The sequence below is a fragment of the Callithrix jacchus genome, chromosome 3 (genome assembly GCF_049354715.1).
Source record: "Callithrix jacchus isolate 240 chromosome 3, calJac240_pri, whole genome shotgun sequence".
NCBI lineage: Eukaryota > Metazoa > Chordata > Mammalia > Primates > Cebidae > Callithrix > Callithrix jacchus.
In genome coordinates, this window is record NC_133504.1 from 26,384,442 (window position 1) to 26,403,502 (window position 19,061).

General features: G+C 47.9%; 2 pseudogenes; one reads left to right on the forward strand and one right to left on the reverse strand.

Moving 5' to 3' along the window:
- LOC100410221 (protein dispatched homolog 3-like) overlaps positions 1 to 1,514 on the forward strand; it is a 49,847-nt pseudogene extending 48,333 nt beyond the window's left edge.
- A 12,130-nt stretch (positions 1,515 to 13,644) lies between these two features.
- LOC118152051 (U6 snRNA-associated Sm-like protein LSm1 pseudogene) lies at positions 13,645 to 13,930 on the reverse strand (annotated as a pseudogene).
- Positions 13,931 to 19,061: the final 5,131 nt, after the last annotated feature.

Below are 19,061 nucleotides of genomic sequence, written 5' to 3' on the forward strand. Positions count from 1 at the left end.
TCCCCTGGCAGGCCTCATGTGCCTGGTGGTCATCATCATGTACTGAAGTGGCTGGGAGATGGGCACTGTGGAAGCCAACTCCCTGTCCATCGTTGGCTCCTCTGTGGATTACTGCATCCACCTGGTTGAAGGCTACCTGCTGGCCAAAGAGAACCTGCCCCCCCCCACCAGGCCAAGTTGAGCCTCCTGCCTGCCTTAACCCCCTACCACCCACATTGGGTCTTCTCTCAGGTCCGTGCATCTGAGGGACCCTCAAAGGCAGCTGGACACCCCAGTACCAGGACCCTCACTCTGGCTGTGTTCTAGGAACAAAGGTTTCCCAAAGCTGATCCCCAAGCCTCAGGGAATCACGTTCTAAGGTCCACTCCCCCCCAGCCTCAGTCTCCCCAAGTGATCAATGAGAGGATTGGACCAGACACAGGATTCTAAGGGCCCTTCCTTCTTTTAATTGCCCCAAGTCCATGGCACATTCTTCTTCCAGCCATGACCCAGAAGCTGCAACTCTGCTCCAGCCCCTGCTGGCTTCGTGAGGACGTATTTACGTACTCGGTGCCAAAGGATTTGGGCCTAGTGACAATTTTTTTCCTTAGTTAGGAATTGCACTGGTGTGAAAACATTCACAAATATGTAAAAATCAAATCAGTTACACATTTAACTGCCTGTGGTCAAAGGAACAAAATGAGTTCCAAGCAGGGCTCCCATTTATGAGGACCTACTGTGCAGACCCTAGCATCCTGTTGCCATAGCAATACCCACCGTGTGCCTACCCTCCCAACCCTGTGAGGCCACTTGCAGTTTTCATCCCAGTTACAGAGCAGGAACCCAGCCTGGGGTGGGGGTGCATGATTCCCCAGGCACTGGCCAGAAGGGTCCCATGTGCAGGCCGGGCCCCCAGCTCTCTTCTCACCCCCAGGACACCCGATCACAGCACCAGTGGCGTACGCTGGATGCCGTGCAATGTGTGGACATGGCCATCGTCTCCAGTGCCGTCACCACGGTCATTGCCACAGTGCCCCTCTTCTTCTGCCTCATCGTCCCATTTGCCAAGTTCAGCAAGATCGTGGCACTCAACATGGGCATGTCCATCCTCTACACGCTAACCATCAGCACCGCCCTGCTGAACATCATGGTGCCTGGCTCCTTCACCCGGACCCAGACTTTCTTCCTCAAGGCCCTGGGTGCTGTGCTGCTGACAGGAGCCCTGGGGCTGGGCACCTGCCTCGTGCTCCTGCAGAGAGGCTATAAAATACCCCTGCCTGCAGGGGCCTCCCTATAGCCTGGGCCAGGCTCTGGACACTTGCACCTTTGGTCCCATGGGTGGAGGACAGGAGCTGCTTCCCAGCTGGGCTCCGGCTAGCTGTGTCCCCAAGCCTGGGCCTGAGGCACGCTGTGGGCTGGCGTGGAGGCTGACATCCATACAAATGGTGTGGATCATGCTGCCTTTTTGGAGCTGGGAGTTGGAGATGGCCGCCACCCCACAGGCCGGGCTGCTGGCAGCTACACTAGGCTTTTTGCCCAGTGGCAGAAGAAACAAGCCCTCCTCCTCCCATGTCTTGTCACCATGGGGGTCAGGTAATTTTTTTAGGGGATCTCGCTCTCACAGTGCCTCAGTGCTCACAGCCTTCTGGTGTCGATGTTACAGGGTGGTCCCCATTCTACTGATGTGAAAACTGAAGCACCAGGACACAGTGACTGCCCTGTCGCTGGATCAGTGGCAGAGCCAGAGCTGCCTCTGAGTCCCATGCTGCCCTCGGGGTTTTGAAGGAAGAGCATAGTGGATTCAGGGGGGCCTCACACCCCCTGCCCCTCACAACCCTCCCTTCAGCTTTACGGCAGCCAGTGCTGAATGGCCCTGCGGCCCTCCCTGGGCATTTTGGTCCTGGCCAGAGAAGACAGAGGGACCTGGCTTGGGCTTCTGCATGTCCTACCCCTGGCTCCAGTCTCAAGGGTCTCTTCAAAGGCCCTCTCTGGGAGCTGTGGGGCTCAGCACAGCTTTCCTCACAGATCCAAGCCCCTATATTTCCCACCTACTCCAAGTGGATGTTTTGGGGAGTGGTTGCTGTGGGGAGGAGCTTCCATGCCTGCCACCTGCTCATGGCAGAGGTTTCCTATTAAAATGACATGGGATTGTAGATGCTGCTGTTAACATGAGCGCTTTAAGCACTGCTGGCTCCACCACATATCTCAAGTTGAAGTGTGACTGTGCATGCTGCCCATCCTGAATCTGGCACAAAGGCTGGGGCTCACGCTGGAGGGAGAGGGGCATGGGCTGGAGGGTGCTGACCCTCTTGGGAAAGGTAACAGGATGCTCTGGGGGAGGTGGGGTTCAAGAGATACTTCTCTTTAAAGGGTCCAACTGGCTCCACAGAGGGGCGTTTTGAGGCTGCCTTTGGCATGCCAAGTATGGTGCTGAGTACTGAGCTTTTTCCCTGGGAACAAACATTGCCACTGGGCTTGATGACTGTGGACTCGGACTGAGCTAGAATGAATCCCTGAGGGTGGGAAACACATCAAAGGTGGTCTCCAGGCCAGCCCTCCTGGCCTTTTGTAAATACTAACTGGGGGCCTGAGGATGCAAGGCAGACATTCACTGTGGCGTCCTCCATTTAGCAAGTGTTTGTTGAGGGACTGTTAGACCTTGGGCCCACCATGCATGGTGAAGAACGACATCAAGCAAACAGTGAGTGAGCTTAGCAGATGGCATTAACTACGCCAGAGGCTCTCCTCAGGGTTTGTGTACATGTCCCAGGGCTGCCATAAAAAAGCTGCACACACTATGTGACTTCCACAAAAAGAGTTTCTTCTCACTGCTCTGGAGGCTGGAAGTCCAAAAGCAAGATATTGGCAGCGTTGGTTCCTCCTGCAGGCTTTCATGGACAGTCTGTTGCCTGCTCTTCTGGCTTCTGCTTGTTGGTAGCAAACAAGCCTTGCTGTTCCTTGTCTCTGTGTCACTCTAACCTCTGCCTCTATCCTCAAGTGACCTTCTTAGTCTGTTGCTCTATCTATGGCACCTTCTTTCTTTCTAAGAGGGGCACCAGGCATATTGGATTAGGCCCCACCCTAGTGACTTTATCTTAACATGATCATCTACAAAGACCCTATTTTCAAGTAATCTCACATTCACAGGTACCAGGAGTTAGAACTTCAAGATCTCTCTCCAGGGACACAGAAGGGTTCTCATGTTGTTAGACCTTGTTGTTGAGCTCACTTGTTAACCATGAGGAGTAGATGCAGTCACACCCATTTTCCACATGGGGCAGCCAAGGATCTGAGATTGACTTGTGGGGATCACGCAGCCACACAATGGTGGAGCCAGGCATTGAGCCCCACCAGCCTGTCCCCTGGTGTATCCTCAGCCATTAAGATTCACAGCCTCTCAGTACAGTCTAACAAAGGCTGATGATGGTTACAGGGTTGTCTGAGGTTGGTGGTCAGATCAAGAGGCCCGTTCTTAGAAAATCCAGAGTGAGAACCCTTGTGTTTGTACAATGCTTCATACCTGGGCATCTTCCCATCCAACATCTGAATGCTGAGAGGCCCAAAACGCAGTGGCTGAGGGGAAGGACCATGCCCTGAAGCACACAGCCCTGAAGGGCCTGATCAGGGCACAGGCCGGGCTCTGACCTGGGATGCGCTGGCAGCAGTCCCCAGATGTGCATGAGGCCACATCTGCAAAATCGATCCTATTCCAGATGACCACCTATGCAGGGAATATGGGACAGGCTGGGGGAGGAGGCCTGGTAGTAGCAGTGGTGAGGGGAGGGGGCTGGCAAATAGGATGCCTCAGGAGGTGCTTAGAAAAAGATCTACATCTCCAAGTACTTGTCCTGAGAACTTCCCCAAAAGTTGGTTTTAATATGGAGATGTAATCATTTGCATATTATTTGCATGTCATTCAAATAATGCCCATTTTGCTGGGTACAGAGGCTTGACCCTATAATCCCAGCACCCTGGGAGGCCGATGCAGGTGGATTACATAAGGCCAGGAGTCCAAGACCAGCCTGGCCTATGTCTCTACTAAAAATACAAAAATTAGCCAGGTATGTTGGTGCACATTTGCAGTCCCAGCCACTTGGGAGGTTGAGGCAGAAGAATCACTTGAACCTTGGAGGTGAAGATTGCAGTGAGCCAAGATTTGGCCTAGGAGACAGAGTGAGACTGTCTCAAACGAAAACAAATAATGCCCATTTGTAAAGAAACCCTCACCTCACCTCTCTCCTTTTGTGGTACAGCTCCTCTTCCTTCCCCTGGCCTCTACCTTTTCAGGGTGTTGTGGGGGTGCTGGGCAGGCAGGTCCAAGGTGGAGGAGGCAGGCCCTGTGTCACTGTCATCTCCTCCAGGGTGGCAAGGGCTCCATGGCACCTGTACACCTCTGATGCCTCCCTCATGACTTCTGCAAGTGGAGTTCCCGTTTCACAGATGAGCACTCAGAGGTCCAGAGGGGAGAGTGCACACCCAGCAGGCTGCCTGGCAGCTTCCCTCCCTGCCAGCCTCCGGCCAGGCTCACCCCTGGGGATGGCATTCTCAACTTCAGATCTGCATCTCCTCATCAAAGCTGACCTGTCTGGCCCTGTGTGTGTTCTTCTTCCAGGAGTGGGGCCAAATCAGGCTTGAGGAAGGTCATGAGTGGGAGTTTCCAGAACTCTGGCCATACAACCGGTCACCTACTTACCTCCAAATAGATGCCCCTTCATCTTGTTTGTGAATACTGGCGCCACAGGGACCCAGATTCACTAATTCCCATGTAAAGAACCTTGATCTTCCTTTGCCACTGATGCACAGTTCATGGTCTTCATGAGCTTTGCTGAGTGTTAATGTGATGCTGTTTTCTAGCTCAGGCACAGCAGGTAGCCCGAGGTCTGTGAGAATGTGCAGGCAATTAGCATGACATGGTGGCAGCATGTGGCACAGAGGAGGGGCCGAAGGCATGAGGAGAGATAGGGCAGAGGGACCTCTACCCCCTGCCAATGTTTCCTGATACCCTGCTTCTTTCTCCCTCCCCTTGGAGACCAGGAGGTATCAATGGGTGCCCATGTGTGTGGCGTGCCTGCTTTGCCTAGGCAAGAATCTGTGCATTCTCAGGACTCTTGAGAGCATTCATCAGAGAGAATGCTTTTGCCCTATTTCACTGCTAAGCAACTAAAGCCCAGAGACTAGAGCTGGGCCCAGGTCCACCCCCTCACCTCCTGAGCTGACAAGGAGCCTTGAGAAAGGACAAAGCTGTGCTCACGCCCATGTCTACCCAAGAAAGCTGGACTTCATCCTGGAGGGAATCAAGATTACAGTGAAAGGCTTTTAACAACAGAAGACCATTTTATGTTTAACTACTCAGTAAAGATCTACAGGGTTGATAACACACTACTGCCTGGGCTAAGGGGACACGGTCTGTCACGCATTGGTGGTGCCCGGAGTGGAGAGTAATTTGGCAGTAACTATCAAAATTACATTCTCACATTCTTTTGATACAGCAATGCTGCTTCTGAGAATCTATCCTGAAGCTAAACTTACTACACTGGCCAAGTGCAAAGTGACTCACTAGAGGCTTGTCTGGTACAGCAAAGGGCTGTGAGCCCCCACATATCCATTGGCACAGGAACAGTGGAGCATTCTGTTGCTGTATTAAGAACGAGGAAGTGCTCTGTGTAACAACATGAAAAAATTGCCAAGATACATTAAATGGGGGGGGGAATCTTGCAGAACACTGTGTGAAATATGCTAGCTTATGTGTAAAAAAAATGGCTGGATGAGAAAACATGTACTCACTTTTGCTTGCATATGCATAAAGAAATTCTGAAGAAAACAAGAAAAACAAAAACAGTGCTTACCTGCATGTGCCGGGAGAGTGGTGTTTGGCAGATGGCAGAACGTGACGGGAGGACGGTTTTATAAATCTTCCTATACTCTTGGATTTTTTTTTACTACAGAAATGTATTATCGAGATGATATTTTGTAAGCAGGGGAGAGACATGGCTGTCGTTTGCTCCTTAGAAAGCTCTCTCTGGCTGCAGGACTGAGGATGGAGGAGAGAGAAAGCAGTGAGGAAGAAGAAAAGGAGCATACCCCCTGCTCAGAAGTCATCAGCAAATGTCAACTGACTTGCTCTGCCCTGGAGGCATTTCCAGGAGATGCTGGGATGGGCACCAGGCACCCTCCCCGCCTTCCCTGAGCAGGAATGAGGTGGGACCTCCCTGCTCTGCTCCAGAGACAGAGTCCCAGTCAGAGGCTTTGGAGTAATCAGTAGCATGACATTGTCTGATGCTGCTTCCTTGCCCACCATTGTAGTTGAGCAGAGCAGGTGCTTGAGAGGGGGCCACACAGGGTAACAGAAAGAGGTCAGAGTTTGGATGCAGCCATCCTGGGGTGCAGTCACAGAACCCTTCCTTACCCTGTGTAATATGTAAATTTTTGGTGCTGCAAAAGAGGTAACACTCAAATAAAAATTTTTTCAGCAAGGCAGTTTACTTCTACAGAAAGCTATATCTCACAGATGGAGCAATGGCGAGCACACACCCAAACAAGGGAGGGGAGGGGTTTTTATCCCTGACGCAGGTAGCCCCTACTGCTATGTCGTTCCCCTAGTGGCTAGGGTTGGACTGCACAGTCTAAGCTAATTCTGACTGGCTATTTTAAATGGAGCAAGTGTATGAGCCAGAGTGGTGGGATGAGCAGTTTATTGGGAAGGACAGTTACAGAAAAGGTAACTAAAGTTGACTCAGATCAAAGCAGGTTACCAGGGGAACAGATATGAACTACTGATTAGAACTGGCGGGAAAGTTGTTTACTAAAACTATGGGTAATGGGGCAAAGAAAACCAGGAAGTTAAACTTTGAAATTGAGAACAAAGAACAGGGGATCTGCACATGCTGATACATTGGTTCTTTGGAGAGGATCTTAGAACTCACTGTACTTAACAATTTACAGGCTAAAACCTTTTAAGAGGAATTCATTATATCCTATACTGCACCTCCATTAACTGTGGATGTGGGCAAGTCACATGCCCCATCTTAACCTGTTCGCCCATCCATTCAGTACAATAATACCTATCGTGCATGTTAGTGTTTCAATAAGATGATGTTTGCTAAGGGCTTGGCCACAACAATACCTCTAACGCCATCACCCCACCATTGTTGTTATTTGCCCCAACTCAAGACAGCATTTATACACTTGGAATTGCACAGCACTTCAATAAACAGGCACTAATCTGTCCCTGGCTGGTCCCTGTCCAGCTGCTGGTGGGATAGGTTTTCTTGTCCTAATGATGTCAGGCCCAACCATGTGATTTTTGTCATCTCTGGGGATGTTGTCAAGAGCCAGGCCAGGGCAGGCTTGTAATTTCTGTCCAATGGGACTTCCCTGTTTGTCTATGCCTCCCTGGGAAGAGCAGGCCCCAGAGAGCCCACTGGATCCAGCAGGTTGAAAGACACATGAAACTGGCTTGACCCAACGTGTGGCCTGGAGCTAAGTTGTGCTGGTCCTTGTGTAGGTCAACTGACTCCCAGCTGATGCCTATAAGTAACTGTCATGCAAAGCCGTGGAGTTTGAGGGATTTGTTACACAGCCTTACTGCAGCAATAGCTGCCTGAAGCATTGCCTGTTGCCTCCAGAATTAAGTTGAGGTTATTTCATCCAGCTTTCCAGGTCCTTTAGGGTCTCACTGACTTCTGCATTTTTATCTCATGCCACTGCCTCCATGTTGCACCTCAGGCCTCAGGGGAACCCACTTTTCAGTTCCTTAGTCATGCCAAGCTGTGGCTCCCGCACTGCCTAAACACTCCTCCCGCACCTGCTACACCTTCATAGCCTCTCCTTCTCCTTCAGGATGCAGCTACTTTCAGGAAGCCTTCATTGGTCCCAAGTCTGGGTTAGTCATGTTGGGATATGACCACACAGCACTTCACTTTCCCTGCCTTGTGTTGTTAATGACCTGTTACTTGGCTCTCTCCCCACATATAGTCTATTCATCATAAAAATCTATTGATTGTATACATTTTCTATCCCTTCAAGCCTCCATCTGCCTTTCTGTACCACGGGAACAATCTCATCAGAACTGGCGTGGCCTGGCTGCAGCAGGAGGAGCTGGCACCACACCTGTCACTCTCCAGCCACCTCTTCCTGCCCTTCCCTGCTTCTCATCCTCCTCCTGCCTCTTCTTCAAGGAACCCCAGGTGAAAATGCAGTTTGTCAGCAGAAGATGAATGCCCATGTCTACCTGACGGTATGCTGCTTGTACTTACCTGGTTTGCACGGGGAGATGAGAAGAGCTTCCTACAGGGCCGTCCCTGGCCACTCCACTCTGCGTGCTGGGAATCCTTCAGGGCTGATTTGCCTTTCCTCAGTGAAAGCAGGCAGAATCCAGAGCAAGAGGGAGTGAGGGAGGAAAACTGAGCTGTAACCTAGTCCCTTCCACAGGCCTCCTCTCCAAAAGCTCAATTCCTCCCAAACACCCACCCCCGAAGAAGGCACACCCCATTTCTCAGACAGAAAAATCACTCACCCACATTCACCGAGTGGTGGGATCAAAACCCAGGCCAGCTGACTCTAAGGACAGTTTGCACCATGTGTGAATGCTTCCCAGGGAGCAATGGCTCAGAGGGTCTCAGTTATGTGGTCAGCATCAGAGGAGACAGAGGGCATATGTTGCACTGCTACAATAAGAAGAGAGGCTGTGCACCTCACAGGAGGCTGTCTCATTCAGAATCTCACCAGCTCCTCACGACTTTGCAAGGCAGGCATGTTACCACCCCATCTTACAGATGAGAAAACTGAGGCTTAGCAAGGTGGAGTGACTTCTCCCAGGGGCTCACAACAAATGATGAGGCTAAGGTAAGACTCTTCCCATCTTGTCCCTAGATCACTGAATTCCAGAGTTCCTACCCAGGGTAGCCCTTGTCCCAGGGACACTTTGGCAGGACCTGTTACCTTGGGACATATTCTGCCCCCCTTGGTGTGGCGATGAGACACAACTAGGTTCCATCTGTAGCTGTGTGACCTGTGCAAACCTCCTGATCTCTCTGTGCCCCCAGGTATCAATTATCTCTTGCTGCCTAACAAACCACGTCAACATCTAGTGGCTTAAGAGAGCCATGTATTTAGCTCATGATTCTGCCACTAAATAAGCAGGGCTCACTGGGGGGTTCTGGCCCTGGCAGGGCTTCCTCATGTTTCCACTGTCAGCTGTAGGTTCACTGGGTGGTTTTGCTTTGGGGGCTTAGCTGGCTGTCGGGGAGGGGGGCAGGGGTCTCAGGGTCATATGCCACTCACCACCCAGCAAATTAGCTTGGGCTTGTTCACAGGGCAATAGCAGGGTTCCTGGAGGGTGAGGAGAAGCGCCCATGGCCTTCTGTTATGGGCTGAATTTTATTTTCCCAAAAAAGCATGTTGTGCTGGGCGCAGTGGCTCATACCTGTAATCTCAGCATTTTGGGAGGCCAAAGTGGGTGGATTGCTTGAGATCAGGAGTTCAAGACCAGTCTGACCAACATGGTGAAACCCTGTCTCTACTAAAAATAATTTTTAAAAATTAGCCAGATGTGGTGGCACATGCCTGTAATCCCAGCTTCTTGGGAGGCTGAGGCAGGAGAATTTCTTGAACCCAAGAGGTGGAGGTTGCAGTGAGCGGAGATAATGCTGTTGCACTCTGGCCTGGACCACAGAGTGAGACTACATCTCAAAAAAAAAAACATGTTGAAGTCCTAAGACCCAGTATCTCAGAATGTGACCTTATTTGGAAACAGGGTGTTTAAAAGTTGAACCAAGTTAAGATGAGCCCATTAGGGTGGGCCTTAATCCCAACAAGACTAGAGTTATCCACTGTATCATGTCACAGCACTGCAAAATTTGTATCCCCAGAACATCAGAATATGACTATATTTAGAATAAGATCCTTAAAGCGGTGATGAAGTTAAAATTAAACCCTTCAGATGGGCCACAATCCAATCAACTGCTGGCCTTCTAAGAAGAGAGGATTAGGACACCCAGAGAGACACTAGGGACATGAAAGAATGAACTGAAAGCCACGTGCAGAGGTGGCAAGAGGGCGGCTGTGTGCAAGCCCAGGAGAGAAGCCCAGGAGATACCAAGACTGCCCACACCTTGATCTAAATTAACAGACCCCGTAACTCTGGGAGAAAACTTTTCTTGGTTAAGACCCCAGTTTGTGGCACGTGTTTTGGCAGCCCCAGCAAACTAACACAGCTGGTATCCTGATAAAAATAGGGAATTTAGACACAGACGTGGCCAAGGGGAGATGAGGTGATGACACTGGGACAAAAATGCCATGTGAGGATGGAGAATAGGTCAGTGTGCCCACAAACCAGGGAGGGCCAGCAGAGGGTCAGGAGATACAAAGAAGCATGGAGGGAATCCTGCCTGGCCAGGTTTCAGAGGGACCTGGAACTTACCTATTCCTTGATTCCAGAGTCTGGCATCCAGGACTATGAGACAAGACATTTCTGTTGTTTAAGCCACCTGGTTATGCTCTATAGTTATGGCAGCCTTCGGAAACTAGCACCCTCCCCAGGCCTGGCATCAGCACTGCCACAACATCACTTCAGCCACCTTCGGCTGTCAAGGTAAGTCCTGGATCACTCCAGGTTCAGATGGTGGAGGAATAGACCCTACCTTTTAATGGGAGGAAATTTTAAATGATGGTGCAAAGGCATGGGGAGACAGGCAGGGGAATTTGTGCAAACAATAAACCATTCAACATTACTTCATCCATCAGAAGGGACCATGGATGCACGTAACTCAGTGTCACAGTGAGGATTCAATACAGCAGTGCAGAAAGCGGTTGGCTCAAAGCAAAGGTTTCATGAAAGCAAGTGATGATTTGGCAGCATAGCTATTTTCGAGGTCAGGGTCCTTGTTCACATTTGACTTCCAGTGTTGGCACAGTGCCTGCTGTGGAACAGTGGCTTAGGAAGAGTCTTATGAATTCCAGCCAGTTTGGTACTAAGAGTCCCTGCCTGCATGCAAGGGCCCACCCAGGGCCACCTCATATCTGAAGGTGCCCACTTCACCCTGTAAAAGCTGCCACTGAAGGCAACAAACTTGTTCCATGGCAGTGACTGCAAAGAACATACAGTCCTGTTAACCACTCTGAGCTCACTCATCCTGGAAGGATGCCTCTTGGGCACGTGTTCCTGTCTCCTGGTTCAGACAGAGGCAGTGATCCACAGAGAAGAGAGCATGGCCACCTCCCACTCTGAGCCAGGCAGAGCCAGCTGGGAGACAGGTCGACTCCTCCAGGCTCCCTCCTCTGCTCTTCCCTCCTCCCTGAGCTGTCACTGATGCATGGGCCGGTCACAGGTGTGCAAGCTCTCGGCAGCATCCTTCTTGCCCTAATTACTCCAAATACCAAAGACTTTTGAGTAGTGAAAGATCCCAAGCTCAGACTACAAGACAGATTATCAAACCTTTTTTTTTAACAAAAAGAAAGAAGGCAGGGGTTTAGGGGAGAGGAAGGACACACATGCTCACATTTGCCAACCCCAAAATGCAATTTAAGAAAAAAATCTGGTGTCACGTTCAACTAAATTAACAATCTGTAGATAATTCACAATGCTCATACCATTAAGCAAATGCACTTAAATTTATTTCAAATTAGTGGGCTAAAGATTCCCCCCAGGTCCAGTCTCCACAGCCCCCAGTACAGTGTTTTTAATAAGAGGTAGTTGTACTGTAGCAGCCTCTTTATTTCATAATTGAAGCCATAATTGAACCCGAGGTAATAGCCAAGGGTTCTATTGATCTGCATAGAGAGGGAAAGTGCTGACAGTGACCATCACTAGGCCAGAGGGGCTGGTGGGCCCAGGGAGGCCCCAGAAGCTGTGCTGCATTTTGAGCTCATTTCCTGTGTGACCTGCAGGTGGCCTGGATAGCTAACAGGCAAATAAATAACTTTGAGACAGGCAGAGCTCTGATTCCTGTCCTGCAGATTGTACTCAGAACTGCCCTAAAAGCATGTCAAAGATCTACGTGATCCTCTAATATTCCCAGGGCCCTAGAAAGAACGCTCTGTACCTTCCCTTTGCTCACCATGCCTGCCTGGTCTTTAAGTCTCTAAGACAAGAAAATCCAAGCAAAAGTCCACCAGGAATGTGTACTACGTACCTTCCTCATCCTAAGTTTGGAGTCCTTTAACCCTCAGCCCAGCCAAAAGCTCTCCTGACTCCAACTCAGAAAGGCAAGGTGAATGTTCTATGGTCCTGTTGGCGTAGCCCTGATTGCTCCCATCTCTCAAAACATAAAACATGACCCATCTCTACTGCTGCCTCTACAGGCGGGCTACAAAAATCTTTGGCTCCATCTGAGGAGGACACAGGAGGTCCATTTTATTCTGCATCAGCCACTTGGGCTGTTCTGAATGAAGAGCTCTTTTATCCAAAGAGTATAGCAGAGAAGAGGAAGTGGAAGGAGAAGAAGACAGAAAGAGCGGTCCAGAGATAAGAAGCAAAAAAATGACAGAGACTTATTGTTTAAAAGGACAGAGAGTGGCTGGGCAGGATGGCTCATACCTGTAATCCCGGCACTTTAAGAAGCTGAAGCAGGAGGACGATTTGTGCCCAGGAGGTGAAGGCTGCAGTGAGATACCATTGCATACCTGCACTCTAGCCTGGGTAACAGAGAAAGATTCCATCTAAAGAACAAACAGACATTAAAAAAAAACAGGACAGAGACAGAGACATGCAGAGAAAGAGACAAAGAAATAGAGACAGAAATAGCAGAGAGAGAGAGAGACAAAGACAGAGAGACAGAAAGGAAGAAACAGACAGGCAAAGATACAGACAGAGAAACAGAAACACACACAGAGAAGTTGATTTTACAGAGGAGTCAGGGTGTGATTAGAAATCTCATGACCCCAGCATCAGAGAGGACAGCAGCAGGATAAGTTGAACTCAGCACTGGGTGCTCTAACGAATGAATCAATGTTTAGGTCAGTCCATAAAGTACTCCATGTATGCTCCTGAGATTGTTGAGCTGTCTATGAAAGAGTCACAGTTTGATCCTAAAGTTATATAAACACTATACATACACTGGCAGTAGATATGTTGCCCCCAAATCTCATAGAATTAAAGGAAAAGTTGAGGAGCAAGAACAAAGGAGGAGCTTGCTCTTTTTCTCTAATTGCCCACTCCTGTTCTTGAAGCAGAGAGCTCCTTTCAAAATTTATTTCTGAGACAGGGTCTCACTCTGTTGTCCAGGCTGGAGTGCAGTGGCATGATCCTGGCTCACTACAGTCTTGCCCTCCCCAGCTCAAGTGATTCTCCCACCTCAGTCTCCTTTGTAGCTAGGACCACATTCCACTAGTCTTTTATTTTTAAGATTCATATTTTATTTACAAGTAAATGAAGACTGTCCCTATAAACTCTATTTTAGGATATGAAGAACAATATAAAGAAGTAATTGCTGGCACCACAGTGACATGTGAAGGAGTCTATGTCACTGTTTCTTTAAACAATGATTTTATTATTTAAAAAACCCCACCTACATTATTTCTTCATGCTGCATGTGTAAAAGAATTAGAAATAAAAGTGACTTTTCAAAACTCTACAGTCTGTGATCAACTGTGTGGGGTGGCCAGGATGTGACTTTCACTAAGTGACAGCCCCTACTCTTCAAGAGCACCAGGCCCTGGGCAAAAGACTTAATAATCATCCAGAGTATCTGCTCGAGGAATAGAAAGACCTCGGTCCATCAGGGCCTGCACTTTCAGCTTCTCTGCTTCCAGCTTGGTGTGCTGTTCCATCCTTTGCTTTTCTGGAATTTCTTCTATGGATACTTGCTGGAAGTGTGTGTCACTCTTCTTTTCCAAGTCTAAATTAATCAATGCTGCTTTAAAAGCCTGTAAGTGTCCTTCCATCTCAAAGCAGGACCAAATGTTTCTTGTCAATGTCCTCGATGAGGTTGGCAGTGCCAGGCATATAGTTCATTTGGAACTGAAATAACGCTGCAATACACAGCAGTGGGGGACCAGCGTGTCCCAAACCTCCTCCTACTGAAGTCACTGCCTTGGTGGGACCAAGCCCAGAATTCCGAGTGGGACCAGCACTTCTGCCCTGGCTTTCAGCCACCAGGGCTTCCCCACAATTTTTTTTTTATCTATTGTAGAGATGGAAGTCTCCCTATGTTGCTTAGGCTGGTCTTGAACTCCTGGGCTCAAGCAATCCTCCAGCCTGTGAAAGTTCTGGAATTACAGGCATGAGCCATTGCACCTAGGCTCCTTGCATATTTTTAATTGGCCTTTGCCTATCTGGAACTCTAGGACTCATCCAGGGTACTTGTGGTGAAGACCACACTCCTGATTCTCCTTGGCTGGAGTCTTCTCTCAGGCTCATAGCCTGATGTGTGAGGGAAGAAAAAAAGGTGATTTTTTTCTTAACTCTGCACCATCTTATTCAGATTCCATTACAGGAGTCACTCATGGTGATGGCCAAAGAGAAGAAATATGTGTGAAAAGAATGGTTTCTAGGGAGAGATTAGTACGGAATGGTCATCTAATCAATATTGATCAATAGAGTGCCCTAGAAAATTCTAAAGCCACAACTATTTAAACAGAGCCTCTCGCTAGAATATCTCCATTGATCAAGAGAACACAGAAGAGGTAAAATCAGGAAGGAGAAATTGATTTTTTTTTCAAGCAATGGTTGTAAACTAATACAACCACTTTGAAAACATAGGTATATGCCACGACCCAGCAATTTCACTCCTGGGTATGTATTCAACAATACTGAGTGCTTTGTTCATCAAAAGACATGCACAAAAGTATTCAAAGCTTTATTCATAATAGACTCAAACTGGGAACAACCCAAATATTTATCAACAGTAGAATGGATAGATAAAAATGTGGTTTATTCACACAAAAGAGTATTAAACAGTAATGAAAAAGAATGAAAGAATGAGCTGCTTTATACATAGCAACATGGATGAATCTGAATACATGATGTTGAGTGAAAGAAGTCAAACATAGAAGACTGCCTATGGAATAATCCCATTTACATGAAGTTTGAGAACAGAAAAACTGATCTATGGTGACAGATAAGAGAAAAGTAGTTGCCTTTGGTGGAAACTGCTGCCTGTTAGGTGGCACAGGGCAGGAGCAGGCTGGAAATGTTATGTGTTTGAATCTGGGTGGTGGTTACACACACACACATACACACATTCTTTAAGTTGTGCACTTAAGGTTTGTGTCCTTTATATGTTATATCTCAAAAGTTTAGCAATGTTTCTTAAGGGGAGTCTCACTCTGCAACCCAGGCTGGAGTGCAGTGGCACAATCTCAGCTCACTGCAACCTCCACCTCTCAATTTCAAGGGATTCTCCTACCTCAGCCTCCCTCCCGAGTAGCTTGGACTACAGGTGTGCACCACCAGGCCCAGATACATTTGTACTCTTAGTGAATACAGGGTTTCACCATGTTGACCAGGCTGGTCTTGAAATCCTGGTTTCAGGTGGTCCAACCCATCTCAGCCTTCCAAAGTGCTGGGATTACAGGCGTGAGCCACCCACCATGACTGGTCAATAAATATTTTTAAATGGTCACCCTGTCATTCTAAAATCAAAGTTATTATCTGTCATTTACTTCTTGTGGGACAGAAGATTTACAGAGATTATTCCTTATTTTCCATCTTGAGGCAAATGGAAACATATCTGCCCATTGGACACATGGATTTCTGCCGAGGTGCCACCACAGACTAGGCAACCTAAGGCTGGACTGGCAGGTGTCATGCTAAGTGGATGTGGTGAACCTAGATCTGTGGCCCCTCTGCCTTTTCTCATGGCATTATTGATGGGTTCACAACACCTGAGGCTGGACACACCCTGTGGAGCTGCCAAAAGGGCTTAGAATCCCATAGTCCCTCTCCCTAAAGCAGAAGAGGATGGCTGCAGCAGCAGCACCTGGAGGAGCTTCAAGAGATTGCAGACGAGCCTTGTGATTTCCCACAGCTATCATTGCAGCGTGATTCAGAAATGGCAGGGCACCGTGACAACACACTGCTGGACAGCTCCATGAGAGGTAGAGGGGAGGGAGTTCCAGCACCTCGGACAGAGGTGACCCCCTCCCAAAGCGCAGGTACCCGGCTGATTCTATTGTTTCAGCCCCAGGGACAGAGACCCACACATTAAATTGAGGTGGAAATAGACTGGGTGGGGGAGACGGAAAAAAAACGTATTTGAGGAGAGCAGTCTTCCCACGGTTTGCTATTCACACACAACGCTACTGCTTCCAGCTTTGTATAACAAATTAAATTCTGACAGCATTAAAAATGTATGTGTGATGAGAAGATTGGTTTAGAAAACACCCAGCATTTACCTCCCTTCTACTGCCACCTTCTTCCAATCCAGGTGCTTCCCAAGGGACCTGCACTTAACTGAATGCCCAGGTAAATGGGGTTTCTCACAGCTAGAGTTGCCAGTGCATCACATGCATAAAAGAACAGAACCACTGTGACCCACCTTGTTTTCTGAAACATAGACATGAAAAGTCTTTCCTAAGGGGGTGAAGAAAACCTACTTTAAAATCTTTCCTTTAAAATAGGTGCCACCATCAATTAATTAATTCATTCAACTACTATTTGCTTAAAGCCTACTGTGCAGTAAAATCTGGAATTATAAAAATGAACCCAATAAATCCTCTGCTCTAAGAGAGTTTACATTCTAGTGAGAGGGGAAGACAATGAACAATGAACATATCCATGACTAGAGAAGTTTCAGTTTGTTCTACGTGCTATGAAAAAAATAAGCAGAGTGATGGGCTCTATAGTGATTGAGTGAGAATTACTTTAGCTAGGATGATAGGGGAAGACGTCTCTGAGGAGATGATATTTGCCTTGACTTGAACAAGAAGAAGAAGTTGGACTTGTGAAGATCTAGCATGAATGCATCTTTCAAAAGGCACAGAACTGCAGAGGTGCTGAGATGGAAAGAAATGTGGCGTCAGAAGATAGGAAGGGTCAGGCATAGTGGCTCAAACCTGTAATCTCAGCACTTTAGGAAGCCACGGTGAGAGAATCGTTTGAGCCCAGGAGATTGAGATCAGCCTGAGCAATACAGGGAGGCCACATCTCCACCAAAAACAAACAAAATTATCTGGGTGTGGTGGTGCACAAGTGCAGTTTTAGCTACTCTGAAGGCTGAGGTGGGAGGGTTGCTTGAGCCTGGAAGGTTGAGGCTCCAGTGAGCTCTGATTGTGACACTGCACTCCAGCCTGGGCAACAGAGCAAGACCTTGTCAAAAAAAATTTTAAAAAAAGATGGGAAGGAGGGCAGTATGGATGAAATATAGTGAGTGAAAGGAAGATGGGGGAATAAAGTTGGAGATGTGGGAGGGGACCTTGTAGGTCATATAAGGTGTTTGGATCTTAAGTATGGGGGGCGATATGACCTGATTTATGTTTAAAATGAAAATAAACCATCCTGGAAATTATAAAAAGCTTTGATTGGGCCATGGGATGCTGAGGAATTTGGTCAAACATTAGTCTTGGTGCTTCTGAATGAGATTAATATTTGAATCAGTAGACTGGGTACAACAGATGGCCCTCCTTAATGCTGATGAACCCAGAGGTGTCCCCCTCCCAAAGCCCAGGTGCCTGGCTGAATCTATTGTGTTCAGCACCAGGGACAGAGACTCAAACATTAAATAAATATGGAAATAGACTGGGTTGGCAAAAAAAAAAAAAAAAAAAAAAGATCTAAATAGAACGAAAAGGCTGCCCTTCCCACAAATAGGAGGAAGTTTCTCCTGCCTGACTGCCTACCAGCTGGAACCTAAGTTCTTTCTTACCTTTGGATTTGAACTGAAATGGCTCCTTCTAGGTGTAGAGCCTACCAGCCCTCAGGTCGGAACTATACCATTGGCTCTCCTGGTTCTCAGGTCTTTGGACTTTAACTGGAACTACACCATCAGCTTTCCTGGATCTCCAGCTTGCTAACTGTAAATCTTGGAACTAGTCAGCCTCCATAATCACATGGATGAATTCCTTATAATAAATAAAAAAATACACACACACACAGAAATCAAAGATAGGTGTGTACATATCCTATTTGTTCCATTTCTCTGGAGAACCCTGACTAATACAACTTCTCTGTGGAGAAGAGACTGGGAGGTGAGAGGGGAGCCTGGGAGACCAGTTTAGGCTCTTACAGTGCTCCGCTGAGATTATGGTAATGATAACCTCTGCTTGTCTCCCACCAGCAGGGATTTTATCTCCAAAATTAAAAATGCACTTTCCCAAGTCAACCATGCTCCTTTCCTCTGGTGTCTCTCGTGACACAAGATATAATAGTATGTGAGATGTGGTGAGAGAAGGTGAGCAGGGTCACATAGATAGTGTATGTATTTATTTTGAAAGAATGAATGAATAGTAGGTTTGGAACCTCCTGGCTCATCTAGAAATAGAATCTATTATCACTTCTATGCTTGCTCTTCTCAAACCCTTTTAATTCATGGGCTACCAGTTGGGGAGGGAGGGCTTGCAGAGTGCTTGATCTACCCTTATTATCTAAGAAAAAACCTCACCACAGCCAGGGAAGTCTGGGCTCACACTGATGGGAGGCCAACAGGGAGGCCATACACTATCAGTTATGCAGTGAACAAAAGCATCAACATATATGATAATTAAAGTATTAATAAAACAGGGGCATCACTTCCCAGACCACCCAGAGAACCCAAAGCGACCATCAATGCATGGTGAACAAACCCACACTCCACTCAACTAAACTCAATGACGTAGGGTGGGTGAGTCCCCAAATTGGCGCTTAGCCCAGGAGAGTTGTTGGCTTTGCCCAGGAAAAAATTAAAGGTCAGGCTGGTGGTGTTGGACAGCAACTTCTATTGAAGCGGCTGTGCCTAGCAGCAGCAGAAGAGGCACTGCTCCTTGCAGAGCAGGGCTACCCCAGAGGGGCTGTACCTACAGTAGCAGCTCAGAGGCACTTCTGCAGTCATATTTACACACCCTTTTTATTCTGCGCAAATTAAGGGGAAGATTGTGCAGACATTTCTAAAATAAGTGTGGTAACTTCTGGGTCATCAAGTCATTGCCACGGAAAGGGATGGTAACTTCTG